Genomic DNA, 21,728 nt, shown 5'->3' with positions numbered 1-21,728 from the left:
TCACGGTCGGCCGCTGGAATTCCTGACAACATCTGTATCACTTTGCTATAGGGAGAGGGAGGACCACCACACCGCTGTCATCGTCCGTGTACCGCTCACTAGCGAATCGCGAGCCGGTACTTATAAATAGCTGGATTTCATGGTTTCACCACGGCGAGTCTGCGAAGATGTCGTGCCGCCTTTCCGTCAAACGTCTAGCATGGTTGTCTTTTTCGTCGGTCAGCGACGCTTAGGCATTCCTCTGCAATGTCGGATCTAACTTCTTCTCGAGCATTGGCATGCACCCCAACCACTAAGCATCTTAAACGCCTCTATTGTCGGCTACTGTTGGGCATGCGGCATGTCCCACTTTGTCTCATTTCGGGCTTGCGCCGACAGCACCGTCCATGCTCGCTGCATCAGACCCATGAAAGACCCTGTATGTATATAGTGGGGGCAAACAAACAATTTAAATAAATTTAGTGGAATGTGGCAACAAATTGACATGCTAGTTGTTGCAGAAAATCTACACATGCAAGGGGGCGGAGGTGAATCCTTTAATTTAACACTCAAAATGGAGATATAATGAAGTCAATTTGGTGATTATGGCGGAAATGCCTTTTATGTTTAGTTCCTCTGAATTCTTAAAGAAGTTTTATTTCTTCTATAAAAAGAAACATTTTGATTCCGAACCGGCATGGATACAAATTCAAGAAATCCGAGGGACCAAGAAGAGAGAGAAAATGAAGGTTCTCTCAGGTTTCAGCTGGAATTCCTGACAACATTTGTACCACTTCGCTATAGGGAAGGGAAGGACCACCACACCGCAGTCGCCGCCCTGTGTACTACTAACTAACGAACCCCGCGGCGATACTGGTTGAGTAGCTGACTCCATGGTTTCACCACCGCCAGTCAGCGACAATGTCGTGTCGTATTTCCGCCAAACGTCTATCAAAGTTGTCTTTTTCGTCGGTCGGCGACGCCTAGGCATTCCTCCGCAATGTCGGATCCAACTTCTTCTCGAGCATTGGCATGCACCCCAACCACTAAGCATCTTAAACGCCTCTATTGTCGGCTACTGTTGGGCATGCGACATGTCCCACTTTGTCTCATTTCGGGCTTGCGCCGACAGCACCGTCCATGCCCGCTGCATCAGACCCATGAAAGACCGTGTATGTATATAGTGGGGATGAACAAACAATTTAAATAAATTTAGTGGAATGTGGCAACAAATTGCCATGCTAGTTGTTGTCAGAAAATCTACACATGCACGGGGGTGGAGGTGAATCCTTTGATTTAACACTCAAAACGGAGATATAATGAAGTCAATTTGGTGATTATGGCGGAAATGCCTTTTATGTTTAGTTCCTCCGAATTTTTAAAGAAGTTTTATTCCTTCTGTAAAAAAAACATTTTGATTCCGGACCGGCATGGATACAAAATCAAGAAATCCGAGGGACCAAGAAGAGAGAGAAAATGAAGGTTATCTCAGGTTTCAGCTGGAATTCCTGACAACATCTGTACCACTTCGCTATAGGGATGGGAAGGACCACCACACCGCAGTCGCCGCCCTGTGTACTGCTAACTAACGAACCCCGCGATGATACTGGTTGAGTAGCTAACTCCATGGTTTCACCACCACCAGTCAGCGACGATGTCGTGTCGCCTTTCTGCCAAACGTCTATCAAAGTTGTCTTTTTCATCGGTCGGCGACGCCTAGGCATTCCTCTGCAATGTCGGATCCAACTTATTCTCGAGCATTGGCATGCACCCCAACCACTAAGCATCTTAAACGCCCTCTATTGTCGGTTACTGTTGGGCATGCGACATGTCCCGCTTTGTCTCGTTTCGGGCTTGCGTCAGTAGCACCGTCCATGCCCGCTGCATCAGACCTATGAAAGATCGTGTATGTATGTATTGGGCAGACAAACAATTTAACTTAAATTTAATGGCAGGTGGTAACAAATTTCCACGCTAGTTGTTCCCTGAAAATCTACACATGTAAGGGGGTGGAGGTGAATCCTTTAATCAGACCCGCTTCATCAGACACATGAAAGACCATGTATGTATGTAGTGGGGGCGGACAAACAATTTAAATAAATTTAGTGGAAGGTGGTAACAAATTGCCACACTAGTTGTTTCCTGAAAATCTACACATGAATGGGGGTGGAGGTGAACCCTTTAATTTAGCACTCAGGATAGAGATATAATGAAGTCAAGTTGGTGATTGTGGTGGAATTGCCTTTTGTGTTTAGTTCCTCCAAGCTCTTTAAGAAGTTTTATTCCTTATGTAAAAAGAAACATTTTGATTCCCGAACCGGCATGGATACAAATTCAAGAGAACCGAGGGACCAAGAGGAGAGAGAAAATGAAGGTTATCTCCGGTTTCAGCTGGAATTCCTAACAACATCTGTATCACTTTGCTATAGGGAAGGGAAGGACCACCACACCACAGTCGCCACCCTATGTATCGCTAACTAACTAACCGCATGTCGGTACTGGGCTAATAGATGGATTCCATGGTTTCACCATCGCTAACTAACGACGGCATGCTGTCTTTTTGCCAAACATCTAACAAAGTTGTCTTTTTCGTCGGTCGGCGATGCCCAGACATTCCTCTGCAATGTCGGATCCAACTTCTTCTCAAGCATTGCCATTCACCCCAACCACTAAGCATCTTAAACGCCTCTACTACCGGCTACTGTTGGGCATGCGACATGTCCCGCCTTGTCTCGTTTTGGGCTTGCGCCGGCAGCACCGTCCAGGCCCGCTTCATCAGACACATGAAAGACCATGTATGTATGTAGTGGGGGCGGACAAACAATTTAAATAAATTTAGTGGAAGGTGGTAACAAATTGCCACACTAGTTGTTTCCTGAAAATCTACACATGAATGGGGGTGGAGGTGAACCCTTTAATTTAGCACTCAGGATAGAGATATAATGGAGTCAAGTTGGTGATTATGGTGGAATTGCCTTTTGTGTTTAGTTCCTCCAAGCTCTTAAAGAAGTTGTATTCCTTTTGTAAAAAGAAACATTTTGATTCCCCGACCGGCATGGATTCAAATTCAAGAGATCTGAGGGACCAAGAAGAGAGAGAAAATGAAGGTTCTCTCAGGTTTTGTCTGGAATTCCTGACAACATATATATATCACTTTGCTATAGGGAAAGGAAGGACCACCAGCCCGCGGTTGCCGCCCTGTGTACCGCTAACTAGTGAACCATGCGTCGGTGCTGGTTGAATAGCTGGATTCCATGGTTTCACCACCGCCAGTCACTGACGATGTCGTGTCGCCTTTCTGCCAAATGTCTAACATAGTTGTCTTTTTCATCGGTCGGCGACGCCTAGGCATTCCTCTGCAAATGTAGGATCCAACTTCTTCTCGAGCATTGGCATGCACCCCCAACCACTAAGCATCTTAAACGCCTATATTGTCGGCTACTGCTGGGCATGCGACATGTCCCGCTTTGTCTCGTTTTGGGCTTGCGCCGGTAGCACGGTCCAGACCCGCTTCATCAGACACATGAAAGACCATGTATGTAGTGGGGGTGGACAAACAATTTAAAAAATAAATCTATTGGAAGGTGGTAACAAATTGCCACACTAGTTGTTCCCTGAAAATCTACACATGAATGGAGGTGGAGGTGAACCCTTTAATTTAGCACTCAGGATAGAGATATAATGAAGCCAAGTTGATGATTATGGTGGAATTTCCTTTTGTGTTTAGTTCCTCCAAGCTCTTAAAGAAGTTTTATTCCTTCTGTAAAAAGAAACATTTTGATTCCCCAACCGGCATGGATTCAAATTCAAGAGAGCTGAGGGATCAAGAAGAGAGAGAAAATAAAGGTTCTCTCAGGTTTCAGCTGAAATTCCTGACAACATCTATATCACTTTCCCATGGGGAAGGGAAGGACCGCCAGCCCGCAGTTGCCGCCCTGTGTACCGCTAACTAGCGAACCACACGCCGATGCTGGTTGAATAGCTGGATTCCATGGTTTCACCACCGCTAGTCACTAACGATGTCGTGTCGCCTTTCTGCCAAACGTCTAACATAGTTGTCTTTTTCGTCGGTCGGCAACGCCTAGGCATTCCTCTGCAATGTTGGATCCAACTTCTTCTCGAGCATTGGCATGCACCCCCAACCACTAAGCATCTTAAACGCTTATATTGTCGGCTATTGTTGGGCATGTAACATGTCCTGCTTTGTCGGGCTTGCACCGACAACACCGTCCATGCCCGTTGCATCTATGAAAGACCGTGTATGTATGTAGTGGGGGCGGACAAACAATTTAAATAATTTTAGTGAAAGGTGGTAACAAATTGCCACGCTAGTTGTTCCCTGAAAATCTACACATGCATAGGGATGGAGATGAACCCTTTAATTTAGCACTCAAAATGTAGATATAATGAAGTCAATTTGGTGACTTGTGGTGGAATTGCCTTTTGTGTCTAGTTCCTCCAAGCTCTTCAAGAAGTTTTATTCCTTCTGCAAAGAGAAACATTTTGATTCCTGGACCGACGGATACAAATTCAAGAGATCTAAGGGGCCAAGAAGAGAGAAAAAAAATGAAGGTTATCTTAGGTTTCAGCGGCATGACTCATCTCTAGCGGCGCTATACAGCCACCATACCACTGTATCCACTAGGTTCAGATCATCTTCTTTCTCCTTAAAAAATGCGATCATGAGACGCACACATGGTAAAGTATGTGGAAGGAAGACCTGGAAACTGTGTAGGACACTCACTATGAATTGTCAAGAAAAAAAGTTTCATTTGATTGATTTTGCTTGATATGTTTAAGAAAAAATTAAATTGCAAGCATCTGATATCAGAATTTTAAAGAATAAATTAAAATGTAAGCATCTGATCTTTGAAGTACAAAACCGTGTACCTTCCAACTTACTAATGTTTACGCATGGTAAAGTAGGTGGAGGGAACACGTGGAAATTGTGTAGGACACTCATCATGAACACACACAAAAAAGAGGTTTCACTTTGATTTTGTTCGACATGTTTAGGAAAAAATCAAATTGCAAGCGTCTGATATCAGAATTTCAAAGAATAAATTAAAATGGAAGCATCTGATCTTTGAATTACAAAACCGCGTTCCTTCCAACTTATACTGTACTAATGTTTGTTTATTTATACCCGCAAAAAAATATTTGTTTATTTATTTATTTCGAGAGAAGAAAGTATTTTGATTGATTCTGTTAGGTGGTGCGTGCGTGTCCCCTCTCTCCTGCAACGGACACGCATGCACCACCTTTTTTTTTTGAAAAGGTGGTGCGTGCGTGTCCGTTACAGGAGAGAGGGGGCAGGGTGCAGACCAAAGCTGGGTGCTGTACTCGTCCCCGGGCTACGTTTTCCTTGGCCGTGTCAATGATGGCGCAGGCAGAAGCACGGAGGGGCGACGTCACGCACGGCTGCGTCGCGTGGGGCGCCGTTCGGTTGGGAACTTGGGATCCGCAAAGAAAAAAAGGCGTTGGGATCCGCTGCTCCGCCACGCAAAGCTGTTCTCCATTGCTGCAATTCGCAAAAGAAAAGAAAAAACTCTACTGCTGCAGTGTTTCTACTTGACACCGCATGCGCATAGGAAGATGAGAAGCATGCATGGAAGGGAAGGATTTGGCTTGCACTGCAGAAGGGTGTATCCGTGTAGGAGTATGAGATGGTTGGTGCATGAGAATATCCGAAGCATGCATGGCGACCTTGTTTCTTCAGGCTTGTCCTGTGTCCGCGTGCGTGACAGCTCCTACCAGAGCACGAGTGCAGCACATGTTTTAGCGCCCGGATCCTCTGCGCATATACTACATGCATTCCACAGGTGGGATGCGCCCGTGACTATCACGTGCTTTGCTTGGACGATAAAGAAAAAAAACAGATTTAGTTGTAATTTTTATTATTTATGATGTTCGTTGTACTATCAATGATTAAGATGAATTAGATTGAAAATTTTCCAAAAAAGAAAATAGAAATAAACTGCACATATTCCTGGTGTGATTTTTCTATAGAAACACATTACTCCAAAAAAGAAAATAAAAAAGAATTTTGAGTACATATGTAGACGTTAACATGCACGCATCTACAATCATATTTATGAATGCATGCACGCACACCTTATCTCCAGGAGCACTTTTCAAATATTGAACCGACAAGTCTTGAGACTGACGAAGTCATCATAGACGTATCGTTATCGGCGGGAGCGACGTCTTCCCCTGTAGTAATATTCTGCCTTTATAAAACACAAATATGTCAAACCTAATATTTGATCTCTGGTGGGCTGAGGTATAACCACCCTCCTAATCATCCAACTATCGACTAGTTTTGGTTTCTGTTTGTGAACTTGTGAAGGTGTCAGCTCGGCGACCTCCCAAATGAACTTGAGGGGAGTGTGTGCGTGTTTTAGAAGTTTGGCACAAGAAGGTACGCCGCAGAGGAAAAACACTCCGATAAAGGATGCTAGAGTACCCGCCTCCTAGGGGCCTCGCCGCACAAGAGTGCCCTCCGCGCCATTCGTTGTGCCCGGGCCTTGTGCGACTAGCTCCTGGTGCTCTCCGCATCGTTCGATCTCCAAGGTCGTCGCACACCCGACAGGTTTCCCTCAAGGGTCCATGACGCATGGGACGCGGGCGCGGGCGAAGCCTCCCTTGTCGTGGTGGTCATCTTAGTTCGCCCAAGCTTGAATCGGAGATGCTCGTATCTCACATCCTGCTAGGAATCAATGATTGCTCGATCTTCTGTAACACCATCCAACATTGCGGAGTTGAGGCCATCTCTAAATGCAATCTCGAGTAGTCTCCTTGGGTCTATATACACAAAGCATCAATTCCTGGTAGCCTCCCGGGCGCTTATACATGCCCTCAAAATTCTTGAACAAAACACCCTCAAGGTCTTTATAGCTGTAGATATTGTCTCTGGTAGGTTGTGGAGGCAGGCTCAAGCCGCCTCAATGTAGAGAGATAACTTCTGCACAACGACATTCTTGTTGCCGCCACCAATCTGAAGTGCCACAAGGTAATCCGCCAGCTAGGTCTTGGGCTTGGCGTTGCCAACGTACTCCCTGATCCCCGAGCCGATCCAAAATCAATCAGGAAAGGGGGTCGCACAGATATGCCGACTACAACACTGAAAGGATCATGATGTCGCCTAGAGGAGGGTGAAGAGGCATTTTTAAAACTTCTACAGATTTGACTTTATCCTAATGTGGAAATAAATTAAGCGGATATTTTTCAAGCACAAATGCTAAATATACTAGGCTCAAATTAGTGCACCAATAACTTAATGTAAATGAGGTGAGAAGAACAAGGATACTGACAAGCACAAGTACGTTACACAAACTTACTTGAGCAATATCACAAGATATGTAAGTGTATGACACAAGTTAGCAATTCACACTAAACACAAGATATATCAATAGTAGCAAGTATGAGTTGCAGGATATAAAGTGTAGGCCTAAATAATCTCTTCAAGGAAATAGCCAACACAATATAATGAGGACAACAACATATATAGTGAATGCAAGGTCAAAAGACCAAAGTAAAACACAAGTAAGAAGATAGGGTTAGGGATAACCAAAGCCACGGAGACTGCTACTTCTTGAGCTTGTGTTGGTTTTTCCCTTGTAGCAATCCGATCCTAATGAACCGTAGTCTCTGTGCTTAAGTGTCATCCCTGGATCGGTATTACTGACACACACAATACTCGAGGATTTATTGCAGAGTTCAATCACACACTTATTACATCGAGTGTCTCAAAAACAATACTTATTACAATAATATGGCCGAAGGCCATCTAAAATAAATAACTGTGGAAGCTTCAAAGATAAATGAGTCCATCCAACTCCACGGCAAAACTGAGTGCATGACAACGACCTATCGCACCTTACTCTTCATCTGAAAACTCTGCAACATGATACGTTGCAATCGTGTAGGTCAGCACATGGAATATGCTGGCAAGATAACACCATAGAGCAATGAACAAATAACAGCTATCACTACATGCATATTTGGCTGGTGGAGGCTCTATGATTATCATTTGCATAAAGCTAATTTTACCCTACAACAAAGGAATATATTTTATTTAAATACAAATTTTGATGAAATTATTGAGAAGGTACCCCCAACTCAATCCCAAATTAGCATTTATAACCCAACAATTTCATTAAGTAGAGTGATGAGATTAAACAATAATTCAAGTACAAGATACTCAAGATGTCCATAACCGGGGACATGGCTAACCATGATTAGTTTATACACTCTGCAGAGGTTTGTGCACTTTTCCCCACAAGACTCGATCTCCTCCATTGTATTTCTCGCACTGCATGATGTTTGAGAAATGGATGACCGAGACATAGTCTTTCAGAAGAGGTCCCCTTAACCGATAGATATGCCAGTACACCTAAAATTCCCCTATATCTGCTAGCCCATCATGGAAAGGATTCCCACAACTTACTCAACTATGCCAGAGCCCATAATGGCTTGTGGCTGCACACAGAAGTTTCTAGCATGAATAATACTATGATCCTTTTGAGCCTGGGTGGCATTCCATAGGATGATCACACGGGTTCTTCGGGATCTCCTAGGACAACACTGGATTCCCCAGGTGCCCACAACCAGTCCAACCAGATGTGCATTAAAGTAGCCACCTTAAGTTTCCCTTAGTTATAAATAACTCTCACATCTTTCATGATTCTCACAAACCCAACCACGTCTACGATCATAGCAAAATAGTGCAATCATAACATAGTAAATACCCGGGGTTTGAATATAAGACAATAGGTTCCTACCTCATCAACTACTTCCCAATACCCACATGTTATCAAAGTCCTACTCATGCAATGTTTGAGGGTTTAAAACTAATGGATAAAAACTGGGTAAAAGGGATATGATCAAAGTGTTACTTGCCTTGTTGACGATCGGAAAACCCTAGTGATTCGTAGTAGCAAGCCTCGCACTCCGGAAACTCTATCGTGAACAAACAATAGCATACGTAAGCACTTAAGCATAATATGCAAAGGTAAAACCAAAAGAAAAGACCTAAACAGAAAGTTCAAGTGAAGAGCTTCGAGATGGAAAAAGAATCGCTCGAATCGGAGTTACAGAACTCAAACTACGATCAAAAGAAGTTCTAATTCAAATCTACTTGAAACCAAATTTTAAATTTTCAAAATCATGTTCAAGTTGTTTATCTGTACAGAGGGGAACAAGATGAAGATTTTGGCGTTGGTTTCACTGGATTTGGATAAACGAGCAAAAAGTAGTGAGGGTTTAAAGATTAGGGACTAATCTGTGATGAGAATAATTATGGATGGGTCCCTGGCCGAAAATTAAACTAAAAAGAAAAATATAACGAACATACGTTCGCTAACAGAAACTAACGAACGAATTCGTTTGTTAATAGAACGAATCGGGTGAACGTTCACTAAATAACATAACCTAAATAATAAACCGATAAAATAAAACCGAGCTTTAAAAGAAAAAAAACGGACGGGGTTTTATCGGTCTTACACCAGTTCGGGGGGGGGGGGGGGGACCGGCGGCAGCGACGCGGCTACTCCGGCGAGGCGGCGGTGGGAGGTGTCGACAACGGCGGGAGGCGGCGAAGCGGTGGTGAAGCGAGGTGGCGATGTGATAACCCACAAGTATAGGGGATCAATTGTAGCCTCTTTCGATAAGTAAGAGTGTCGAACCTAACGAGGAGTTAAAGGTAGAACAAATATTCCCTCAAGTTCTATCGACCACCGATACAACTCTACGCATGCTTAACGTTCTCTTTACCTAGAACAAGTATGAAGCTAGAAGTACTTTGTAGGTGTTTTTGGATAGGTTTGCAAGATAATAAAGAGAGCGTAAATAAAAAGTAGGGGCTGTTTAGATAAAGACACAACTAAGTTAGTTTTAGTAGAGAGCTTGTTGTCACACAAGAAAGTTATTTGTCCCTAGGCAATCGATAACTAGACCGGTAATCATTATTGCAATTTTATTTGAGGGAGAGGCATAAGCTAACATACTTTCTCTTCTTAGATCATATGCACTTATGATTGGAACTCTAGAAAGCATGCACAACTACTAAAGATCATTATGGTAAAACCCAACCATAGCATTATAAGGCATCAAGTCCTCTTTATACCCATACGCAAACAACCTACTTACTCGGGTCTGTGTTTCTATCACTCACGCCACCCACCATAAGCAAATCATGAACATATTGCAAACCCTACAGCGGGGATCCCTCATGCTTGCGCGACACAGAGAGCACCACAGGACAACACCAATAATAAAACATGCAATTCAAACCAATCACGATCATCAATTAACCCATAGGACAAAACGGATCTACTCAAACATCATAGGATAGCCATACATCATTAGGAAATAATATATAGCGTTGAGCACCATGTTTAAGTAGAGATTACAGCGGGTAAAATAGGAGTTACACCACTGCATAGAGGGGGGAAGAGTTGGTGATGATGGAGGTGAAGTTGTTGGTGTAGATTGCGGTGATGATGATGGCCCCGGCGGCGTTCCGGCGCCACCGGAAGAGAGGGGGAGAGAGCCCCCCTTCTTCTTCATTGACCTTCTCCCTAGATGGGAGAAGGGTTTCCCCTCTGGTTCTTGGTCTCCATGGCATGGGAGGGGCGAGAGACCCTTCGAGATTGGATCTGTCTCTCTCTGTTTCTGCGTTCCTAGATTCTGCCCTTTCACCATTTCTTATATTCCCAGAGATCCGTAACTCCGATTGGGTTGAATTTTGGACACGATTTTTATCTGGATAATGGCTTTCTTGCGGCGAAATAAGGGCACCAACCGCCTTACGGGGTGGCCACGAGGGCCCAGGGCGCGCCAGACCCCCTGGGGCGCGCCCCCTGCCTCGTGGCCCCCTCGGGCATCGTCTCGCGTTGATCTTCTTCCCAAAAATCACATATATTCCAAAAAAAAAATTCTCCGTCAGCTTTTATCCCGTTTGGACTCCGTTTGATATGGATTTTCTGCGAAACAAAAAACATGCAACAAACAGGAACTGACACTAGGCACTGGATCAATATGTTAGTCCCAAAAAATAGTATAAAAAGTTGCCAAAAGTATATGAAAGTTGTATAATATTGGCATGGAACAATCAAAAATTATAGATACGACGGAGACGTATCAGCATCCCCAAGCTTAATTCATGCTCGTCCTCGAGTAGGTAAATGATAAAAAAGATAATTTTTGATGTGGAATGCTACCTAGCATAATCTTGATCATGTAATCTAATCATGGCATGAATATTAAGACACGAGTGATTCAAAGCAATAGTCTATCATTTGACATTAAGACAATAATACTTCAAGCATATTAATAAAGCAATCATGTCTTTTCAAAATAACATGGCCAAAGAAAGTTATCCCTACAAAATCATATGGTCTGGCTATGGTCCATCTTCACCACACAAAGCATTCAAATCATGCACAACCCCGATGACAAGCCAAGCAATTGTTTCATACTTTTGACGTTCTTAAACCTTTTCAACTTTCATGCAATACATGAGCGTGAGCCATGGACATAGCACTATAGGTAGAATAGAATATGATGGTAGAGGTTGTGTGGAGAAGACAAAAAAGGAAGAAAGTCTCACATCGACGCGGCTAATCAATGGGCTATGGAGATGCCCATCAATTGATGTCAATGCAAGGAGTAGGGATTGCCATGCAAGGGATGCACTAAGAGCTATAAGTGTATGAAAGCTCAAACTAAAACTAAGTGGGTGTGCATCCAACTTGCTTGCTCATGAAGACCTCGGGCATTTGAGGAAGCCCATCATCGGAATATACAAGCCAAGTTCTATAATGAAAATTCCCACTAGTATATGAAAGTGATAACTCAAGAGACTCTCTATATGAAGAACATGGTGCTACTCTGAAGCACAAGTGTGGTAAAAGGATAGTAACATTGTCCCTTCTCTTCTTCTTTTTTCTTTTTTTCTTTTTTTGTAGGATTCTTTGGCCTCTATATTTTTTTAGGGCTTCTTTCGCCATTTTTATTTTGATCATGGGACAATGTTCTAATAATGATCATCACACTTTTATTTACTTACAACTCAATATTACAACTCAATACTGGAACAAAGATATAACTCTATATGAATGCATCCGGCGGTGTATCGGAATGTGCAGTGATCTAGCGTAGCAATGACATAAAAAAACGGACAAGCCATGAAAACATCATGCTAGCTATCTTACGATCATGCAAAGCAATATGACAATAAATGCTCAAGTCATGTATATGATGATGATGGAAGTTGCATGGCAATATATCTCGGAATGGCTATGGAAATGCCATAATAGGTAGGTATGGTGGCTGTTTTGAGGAAGATATAAGGAGGCTTATGTGTGATAGAGCGTATCGTATCACGGGGTTTGGATGCACCGGCGAAGTTTGCACCAACTCTCGATGTGAGAAAGGGCAATGCACGGTACCGAAGAGGCTAGCAATGATGGAAGGGTGAGAGCGTGTATAATCCATGAACTCAACATTAGTCATAAATAACTCACATACTTATTGCAAAAATCTATTAGTCATCAAAACAAAGTACTATGCGCATGCTCCTAGGGGGATAGATTGGTAGGAAAAGACCATCGGTCGTCCCCGACCGCCACTCATAAGGAAGACAATCAATAAATACCTCATGCTCCAACTTCGTTACATAACGGTTCACCATACGTGCATGTGAAAGTGCAACTATCCCTGGTTGGTTTTGGTAATTCCTATCAACATATAACTCATTGAGCTAATGCTACTTAAAGATAAACATTTCAGGAAAGCTCAATGATTGGCATGGCATGGATGAGAAAAGTGGATCCCTCAAAATTCTAAGGACAAAAAATTGGCTCAAGCTCAAAGCTCAGGACTCTACATCCTTTCATTTTAAGTGATCCAAGATCACATTGAGTCCATAGGAAAAGTCAATACTATTAAGAGGGGATGAGGTGTTTCCTAATGGCTTGCTTGCTCAAAGTGCTTAGTGATATTCTCCAAAGTCCTCAACTACTTTCTCACATCCACATATGTCCCGAACCAAAAGTCAAACTCGGCCCCACTGAAACTTTCTATCCGGCGCCACCGAGTTCAGTTGACATAGCCACTGCCAGAAACCCTAGTCTTTTCAATCTCACCGATAGGGATCTCGGTCTCACCGAGATGGGATTTTAAGCTCTCTGTTTCCATTCGTAATGTTTTAGTCAAACCGAGATGAGCGATCGGTCCCACCGAGATTGCAATGCAAACTCTCTGTTTCCCTTTTGTAACGTTTTGGTCCAACAGAGATGAGCGAATCGGTCCCACCGAGTTTGCCTAACCAACTCTATGTTAGTCCATTAACAAAATCGGTCTCACCAAGTTTGTGTAATCGGTCTCACCGAGATTACGTTATGCCCTAACCCTAACAAAATCGGTCCCACCGAGTTGACATGTTGGTCCCACCGAAAATCCTAACATTCACATTTTGAACTAGATCGGTCTGACCGAGTTTCATGATTCGGTCCTACCGAGTTTGGTGATTTGTGTGTAACGGTTAGATTTTGTGTGGAGGCTATTTATACCCCTCCACCCACTCTTCATTCATGGAGAGAGCCATCAGAACATGCCTACACTTCCAACATACATTTTTTGAGAGAGAACCACTTACACTTGTGTTGAGGTCAAGATATTCCACTCGAACCACATAAATCTTGATCCCTAGCCTTCCCAAGTTGCTTTCCACTCAAATCATCTTTCCACCAAATCCAAATCCCGTGAGAGAGAGTTGAGTGTTGGGGAGACTATCATTTGAAGCACAAGAGCAAGGAGTTCATCATCAACACACCATTTGTTACCTCTTGGAGAGTGATGTCTCCCAGATTGGATAGGTGTCACTTGGGAGCCTCCGTCAAGATTGTGGAGTTGAACCAAGGAGTTTGTAAGGGCAAGGAGATCGCCTACTTTGTGAAGATCTACCCAAGTGAGGCAAGTCCTTCATGGGCGACGACCATGATGGGATAGACAAGGTTGCTTCTTCATGGACCCTTCATGGGTGGAGCCCTCCATGGACTCGCGCAACTGTTACCCTTCGTGGGCTGAAGTCTCCATCAACGTGGATGTACGATAGAACCACCTATCAGAACCACGCCAAAAATCTCCATGTCTCCAATTGCGTTTGCACACTCCAAACTCCTCCCTTTACCTTCATATGCAATTGTTTTACTTTCGCTGCTATACTCTTAGAATTGCATGTGTAGGTTGATTGCTTGACTTGTGCTAAGTTGCTAAAATCTGCCCAGAACAAAAATTGGGAAAAGGCTAGATTTTTATTTGGTCAAGTAGTCTAATCACCCCCCTCTAGACATACTTTTGATCCTACAAGTGGTATCAGAGCTTTGGTCTCCATTTGCTTTGATTTCCATAGCTTTTAGTGGTCATAGCCTTGGTTTCACAACCTAGGAGCGTATGGCGTCTAGCGAGGGAAATTACCACCGTAGAGGTCCTTACTTTGATGGTACAAATTTTGCTAGCTGGAAGCATAAGATGAAAATGCATATTCTTGGACATAACCCCGCCGTTTGGGCTATTGTGTGTATTGGCTTGCAAGGTGAATTCCTCGATGGGAGAGAAACAAACCGTGAAGCTACTGCGGAAGAGTTGAAGATGCTATAATACAATGCTCAAGCTTGTGATATTCTCTTCAACGGATTATGCCTCGAAGAATTCAACAAAATCAGCCGTCTTGAGAATGCAAAGGAAATTCGTGATACTTTGATTGATATGCATGAAGGTACCGATTCCGTCAAGGAATCCAAATTGGATGTGCTTCAAAGTCAACTTGACAAGTTCAAAATGAAGGATGGTGAAGGTGTCGCTGAAATTTACTCTAGGCTTGCTCTCATCACAAATGAGATTGCCGGCTTAGGAAGTGAAGAGATGACCGATAGGTTCATCATCAAGAAGATCCTAAGAGCCTTGGATGGAAAATATGACCGTGTGCACATTGATCCAAATGATGCCCAATTACAAAGATCTCAAGCCAACAGAAGTTATTGGAAGAATTGTTGCTCATGAGATGTCACTCAAGGATAAGGAAGAGCTTCACAACAAGTCAAGTGGTGCTTACAAAGCCTCGTGTGATGCTCCCACATCATCAAGTGAGAAGCAAACCTTCAATGAAGAATTGAGTCTAATGGTAAAGAACTTCAACAAGTTCTACAAGAGTAGAAGCAAGGAAAAAGTTCCAAGTCAAGGCCCTACAATGACAAAAGATCTTCTAGTCGTGAGCGTAATTGCTACAATTGTGGAAGACCCGGACACTACTCCAATAAATGTACGCCCCCCTACAAAAGAAGAGAAGATTCTCCCAAAAGAAGGAGTAGAAGAGAAGAATCACCATCAAGAGAGAGAAGGAGTAGAGATGATCGTTATGAAGGACGACCCTCTCGGAGAAGTAAGGACTTAGAAAGGAAGGACAAGTCATCAAGGAGCTACACAAAAAGAAGGCATCAAGCTCATGTTGGTGAATGGGTATCCGGTTCCGACTCCGACAATCACTCTGAAAGAAGTTATCACTCCGACTCCGAATATACTCAAGATGAAGGTGTTGCCGGACTAGCACTTGTGACAAGCAACTCCTACGACATATTTGACTCACCAAATGAAGGAATTGGGAGATGCTTCATGGCTAAAGGTCCAAAGGTAACACAACCCGAGTATGTTGATTTTAATAGTGATGAAGATGATTTACTTGTTGACAGCTCTAGTTATGAAAACTATGATGAGCTTGCTATTAATCATAATAATCAAGATAAAACGAATGACGACGATAAGAAGGAGATTGAGCGTCTAACTAAAGAACTAAACACTCTTAAGTTAGCTCATGAAACTACCTTGGAAGATCATCGAGAACTTTTAAAGACTCATTGAGGGAGTCCTGGATTAGGGGGTCTTTGGACAGCCGGACTATATCCTTTGGCCGGACTATTGGACTATGAAGATACAAGATTGAAGACTTCGTCTCGTGTCCGGATGGGACTCTACTTGGTGTGGAAGGCAAGCTAGGCCATACGGATATGGATATCTCCTCCTTTGTAACCGACCTTGTGTAACCCTAACCCTCTCCAGTGTCTATAAACCGAAGGGTTTTAGTCCGTAGGACAACAACCATAACAGACAATCATACCATAGGCTAGCTTCTAGGGTTTAGCCTCTCTGATCTCGTGGTAGATCTACTCTTGTACTACCCATATCATCAATATTAATCAAGCAGGACGTAGGGTTTTACCTCCATCAAGAGGGCCCGAACCTGGGTAAAACATCGTGTCCCCTGCCTCCTATTACCATCCGGCCTAGATGCACAGTTCGGGACCCCCTACCCGAGATCCGCCGGTTTTGACACCGACATTGGTGCTTTCATTGAGAGTTCCGTTGTGCCGTCGCCACCAGGAAGGATGTCTCATCCCGTCTTTAGAGACGGCACTATTGCTAAGGGAGCTTTGGCTATCGGCCAAACTCTCCGGCTAGGTGGTTTTCTTATGACCGCCTGTTCGGCCGCTGCGCCGACGATGACTTCTCGGGTCATCGAAAGCAATCTTCACGTCAACTCGGAACTCACCGAGCAGTTAGATCCAATGGAGATCTCTTCCCTGAACGAGCTCTTGGATCGCATCGCCGCCCTGGGAGTTGCTACAGACTACGATCAGATTGGGCCTAAACCCGATCTAAGAGAGATCAACTCTCCCCAGGTCACCCATCACGTTGAAGTGGTGGAGGAACAATGCGGCAACCCTTCATCTATCTTAAGGACTAGCTATGTCCGGATTCCCGATCCCTCCAAGCCGGATACCCATGGAGGGGAGGACGTCACTCAAGGCCTGAACCTAGAATCAGGCAGCGGGCTAGATTTATCGGAGAACATCCAAGAATCCAAACTTCCGAGTTTGGAAACTCCTTGGCCCCTGAGTCTCAGATTGGGTGAGGATTCGGATTCAATTCCACCCACCCACCCAAACATACGTGATCTATCCCAAATTAGGCAAGAGCTCGAAGAAACAGTACACCATTACTGGGCCAGATTCCTCTTGGTCATGAACAGGATAAAGGACTGCCGCGAGGAAGACGCAATTTCATTCTTCTGCAATAATTGCACGGACAAGGGAATCCTCAACGCCATAAGTCGTTGCAAAATTACATGCTTTGCCGACTTGGTGTCCATAGTACGAAAGTACTCTGTGATGGAAAGCGCCTGGAAAACCGAAATAAAATTTGGGATAATCCGGCCCTCAATACAAACCCAGTCCGAAATAAAAGGGTGCATTATCACAATACACATGGGTTAACTACCAAAAAGCAAAAGCCCTCTACGGGGCAAGGAACCGTACTGGAGGGATGGCTCAACGGACCCTGCAAAATTCATAGTACAACGGATGCAATACCAACGCACAGCCTTAGAGCATGTTGGATACTCCGGCAGGTGGCCAAAAGTGGTGAGTATCTACTCCTCCCAAAGACCACAGAGCACCATCCCGCGGACAACAATACGGTGTTAACGGTCTTTGAGACCTTCACGTCAAATAATAGACGCAAGCGAACACTCCGCAGCATGGCCGAAATCTGCCACATAGCAGAAATAAATCCTTGGAGTGACACGACTATTACCTTCAATGCCAGTGACGAACCTAAATTCCGAACAGCTCGAGCACCAGCCGCACTGGTCCTCAGTCCAATCGTGGATGACTTTTGACTCACCAAGGTACTCATGGACGGCGGCAGCGGATTAAAACCTCATATATGAGGAAACTCTTCAAAAGATGGAAATAGACTGGAGCCGCATTAAGCAAAGTAGCACAACCTTTAGAGGAATCATCCCCAGTCGGGAAGCACGCTGTGCTAGAAAAATCACACTAGACGTGGTATTCGGCACGTGGGATAATTACAGGTCCGAAGAAATTACATTCCAAGTGGCCCCGTTCAGCAGCGGATACCACGCTCTATTAGGGCGAGAGGCGTTTACTATCTTCCAAGCCATACCCCATTACGGGTACATGAAGCTCAAAATGCCCGGGCCCAACGGAATCATCACTCTTGCTAGTGATCCGGACATAGCACTCCGCGCCGAAAATAAGACAGCTGCACTGGCCCTTGAGGCACTATCCGAAGCCCTAGCGGCCGAGGAACTAACTATGCTGCGCTCCACGGTGAACAGGGACGACGTGATACTCGATAAAAGATCCAAGTCCACCTCCTTTAAACCGGCAGACAGAATAGTCAAATTCCAAGTTCATCCAATGGACCCTACAAAAACAGCTTCCATCGGGGCACAATTAAACCCTGATGTCGACGCTGCACTGTGAAAGTTCCTACGCGAGAACTGGGACATTTTTGCCTGGCACCCTTCAGACATGCCAGGAATCCCACGCAGGCTGGCTGAGCACAGCCTAAATATCCTAAAAGGATTCAAGCCAGTCAAGTAGGCTCTTCGACGTTTCTCTGAACCCAAGAGACAAGCCATGGGAGAGGAACTAGCCAAGCTATTGGAGGCCGGATTCATCAGAGACATAAAACATCCGGGCTGGCTAGCAAATCTGGTGATGGTACCAAAGAAGGACAAATCCTGGCGATTGTGCGTCGATTTTAAGGACCTTAACAAGGCCTGCCCAAAGGATCCCTTCCCCCTCCCCCGCATCGATCAAATCATCGATGCTACCGCAGGACACGATTCATTGTGTTTCCTTGACGCATACTCCGGCTACCATCAAATTAAAATGGCAAAGCCAGACCAAGCCGCAACGGCATTCATCACACCATACGGCCCATTCTGCTTCAACACAATGCCCTTCGGGCTCAAAAATGCCGGCGCAACATATCAGCGCATGATTCAGACATGTCTGGCAAACCAGATCGGGAAAACAGTGGAGGCATACGTAGATGACGTGGTCGTTAAAACCAAGCATGTCGAAACTCTAGTAGACGACTTGAGGCTCATGTTCGACAACCTCCAAACATATGACATCAAGCTCAATCCGGAAAAATGCGGTTTCGGCGTACCAACCGGAAAGCTCCTGGGATTCATTGTCTCCAGTAGAGGTATTGAAGCTAATCCGGCCAAAATCCAAGCGTTGTCACAGTTGGCTACCCCAACATACCTCAAACAAATACAAAAATTGACTGGATGCGTGGTGGCTCTAAGCCGCTTTATCTCCCACTTGGGCGAAAAGGCATTACCCCTTTATCGCCTCCTCCGGCGCACCGAACACTTCGAGTGGACGGATGCCGCCACGGCCGGACTCAACAAAATAAAATCCATATTGGCAACAAACCCAGTCTTGGCCGCGCCAAACATTGGCGAACCAATGCTATTATACATTGCGGCAACTCATCAAGTCGTAAGCGCAGTGCTCGTCGTCGAGCGAGAAGTGGACGGACACAAATTCCCCCTTCAAAAGCCGGTTTACTATGTGTCCACTGTCCTTACTCCATGCAAATCACGGTACCCGCATTATCAAAAGATAGCGTACGCGGTATTTATGGCATCCCGGAAGCTGCGACACTACTTTCAAGAGTGTTCGATAACGGTAGCCTCAGAAGTGCCACTTAACGATATTATAAACAACCGCGACGCGACGAGCCGAATTGCCAAATGGGACATTGAGCTCCTCCCGTTCGACATAACTTACAAGCCACGGCGAGCTATTAAGTCAAAAGTTTTGGCTGACTTCATCGCTAAATGGACGGAAGCCGAACTCCCTAAAGAGTACGATACATATTCAAACTGGATCATGCACTTCGACGGCTCCAAAATGTTGGCTGGTCTAGGGGCTGGCATCATTTTGACGTCCCCAACAGGAGACACCGTTCAATACGTACTATAGATAATGTATACGGACTCCAACAACGCAGCCGAATATGAGGCCCTTCTACATGGTCTCCGGATGGCAGTATCCATGGGCATTCAACGCCTAGAGGTGCGTGGGGACTCGAACCTCGCGATATCCCAAATAAATGGAAACTTTGATGCCAAGGATCTGAAAATGGTAGCTTATCGCAATGCCGTCCTAAAAATATCAGCTCGGTTCGAGGGGCTCGAATTTCACCATGTGGCTCGGGAAAACAATCAGGCAACGGATATCCTCGCCCGCATCGGCGCAAAACGCGACGCGGTCCCTCCCAACATATTTCTGGAAAGGCTTTTCAAGCCATCCGTAGCATGGGAAGGGGACACCGGTAACAACAGTCCGGACCCGGCCAAAATACACGATACCGAACTCTCTGACACAATCGGAGGCTCCACCACCGAAATAACACAATCAGCCCATGAAATAATGGCCATTATTGCCCCGTGGATAGAACCATTCCTGGCCTACCTAACTAGATAGGAACTTCCGGAGGACCAAAATGAGGCACGCTGCATAGTGCGGCGATCCAAGGCCTACAGGGTCCATGAGGGAGAATTGTACAAAAAAAGCGCTACCGGAGTCCTTCAAAGGTGCATCTCTGAAGAGGAAGGGCGGAACCTTTTGGCAGAAATTCATGCCAGACTCGGCGGTCATCACGCTGCAGCCCGGGCTCTCGTAAGCAAGGCCTTCCGTACAGGATTCTATTGGCCAACGGCCCGGGCAGATGCACAGGACTTGGTCCAACGTTGCGCCGGTTGCCAGCTCTTTGCAAATCAAAGCCACGTGCCACCCACCGCCCTCCAAACAATCCCCATTACATGGCCCTTCGCGGTCTGGGGGCTTGACATGGTTGGACCCCTTAAAGGGGGAACCCACAAGAAAAAATACTTATTGGTCATGGTGGATAAATTCACCAAATGGATAGAGGCTAAACAGATTAAAACAGCCGAATCCGGACCGATGATAGATTTCATATCCGGGGTTGTACACCGTTACGGCATCCCCCACAGCATCATCACTGATAACGGCACAAACTTCATGGCCGATGAGGTAAAACTCTGGTGCAGCAAAATGGGCATCAAGCTCGATTATGCTTCAGTCTATCACCCACAAACCAATGGACAAGTCGAACGAGCAAATGGTCTTATAATGAGCGGCATTAAACCCAAATTAGTGCGCTCCTTAACGGAGTCTGACACGCACCGGGTAGAGGAGCTTGACTCCATACTCTAGGGGATGCGGACCACATCGAATCGTAGTACCGGATATACACCATTTTTTATGGTGTACGGCGCAGAGGCAGTCCTGCCCTGTGACATAATTCATGACTCACCTCGAGTGCACATGTACGAAGAAAGAGAAGCCGAGCTCGATCGGCAAGACAATCTGGACACCTTGGAGGAAGAGCGTGACGTAGCCAAAGCCCGTTCTGCATTTTACCAGCAACAGGCTCGCAGATACCAAAGCAGAGAAGTACGGGCCAAAACTTATAACGTTGGCGAACTAGTTCTACGGCTGCCGGAAAAGAAAAAGAACAAGCTCGAGCCCAAATGGGAAGGTCCCTTCATTATCGACCAAGTTCTGACCGGTGGAGCGTACCGACTGCGGGATGCATCGACTAGTCGACTCGAGCCGAATCCATGGAACGCAGCCACGCTCCGAAGATTCTACGCCTAGCACCGGACTTTATGTTAGTCCCCTCCATTTGTCCATTTTCTGCATATGCATCATCTGTCTTGTTTCCCTTTCTTTCTTTTATTTCTCTAGGCCTTCAAGGGTCACCTTGTGCCTCACTCATACATTACGGATGCGCTAGCCGCACTCTTCATACCTGGGGGCTTCTTTCACAGAAGCTTAAAT

This window comes from Triticum aestivum, chromosome 7A (assembly GCF_018294505.1).
Source record: "Triticum aestivum cultivar Chinese Spring chromosome 7A, IWGSC CS RefSeq v2.1, whole genome shotgun sequence".
Lineage (NCBI taxonomy): Eukaryota > Viridiplantae > Streptophyta > Magnoliopsida > Poales > Poaceae > Triticum > Triticum aestivum.
Note: the sequence above shows the minus strand (reverse complement) of the source record.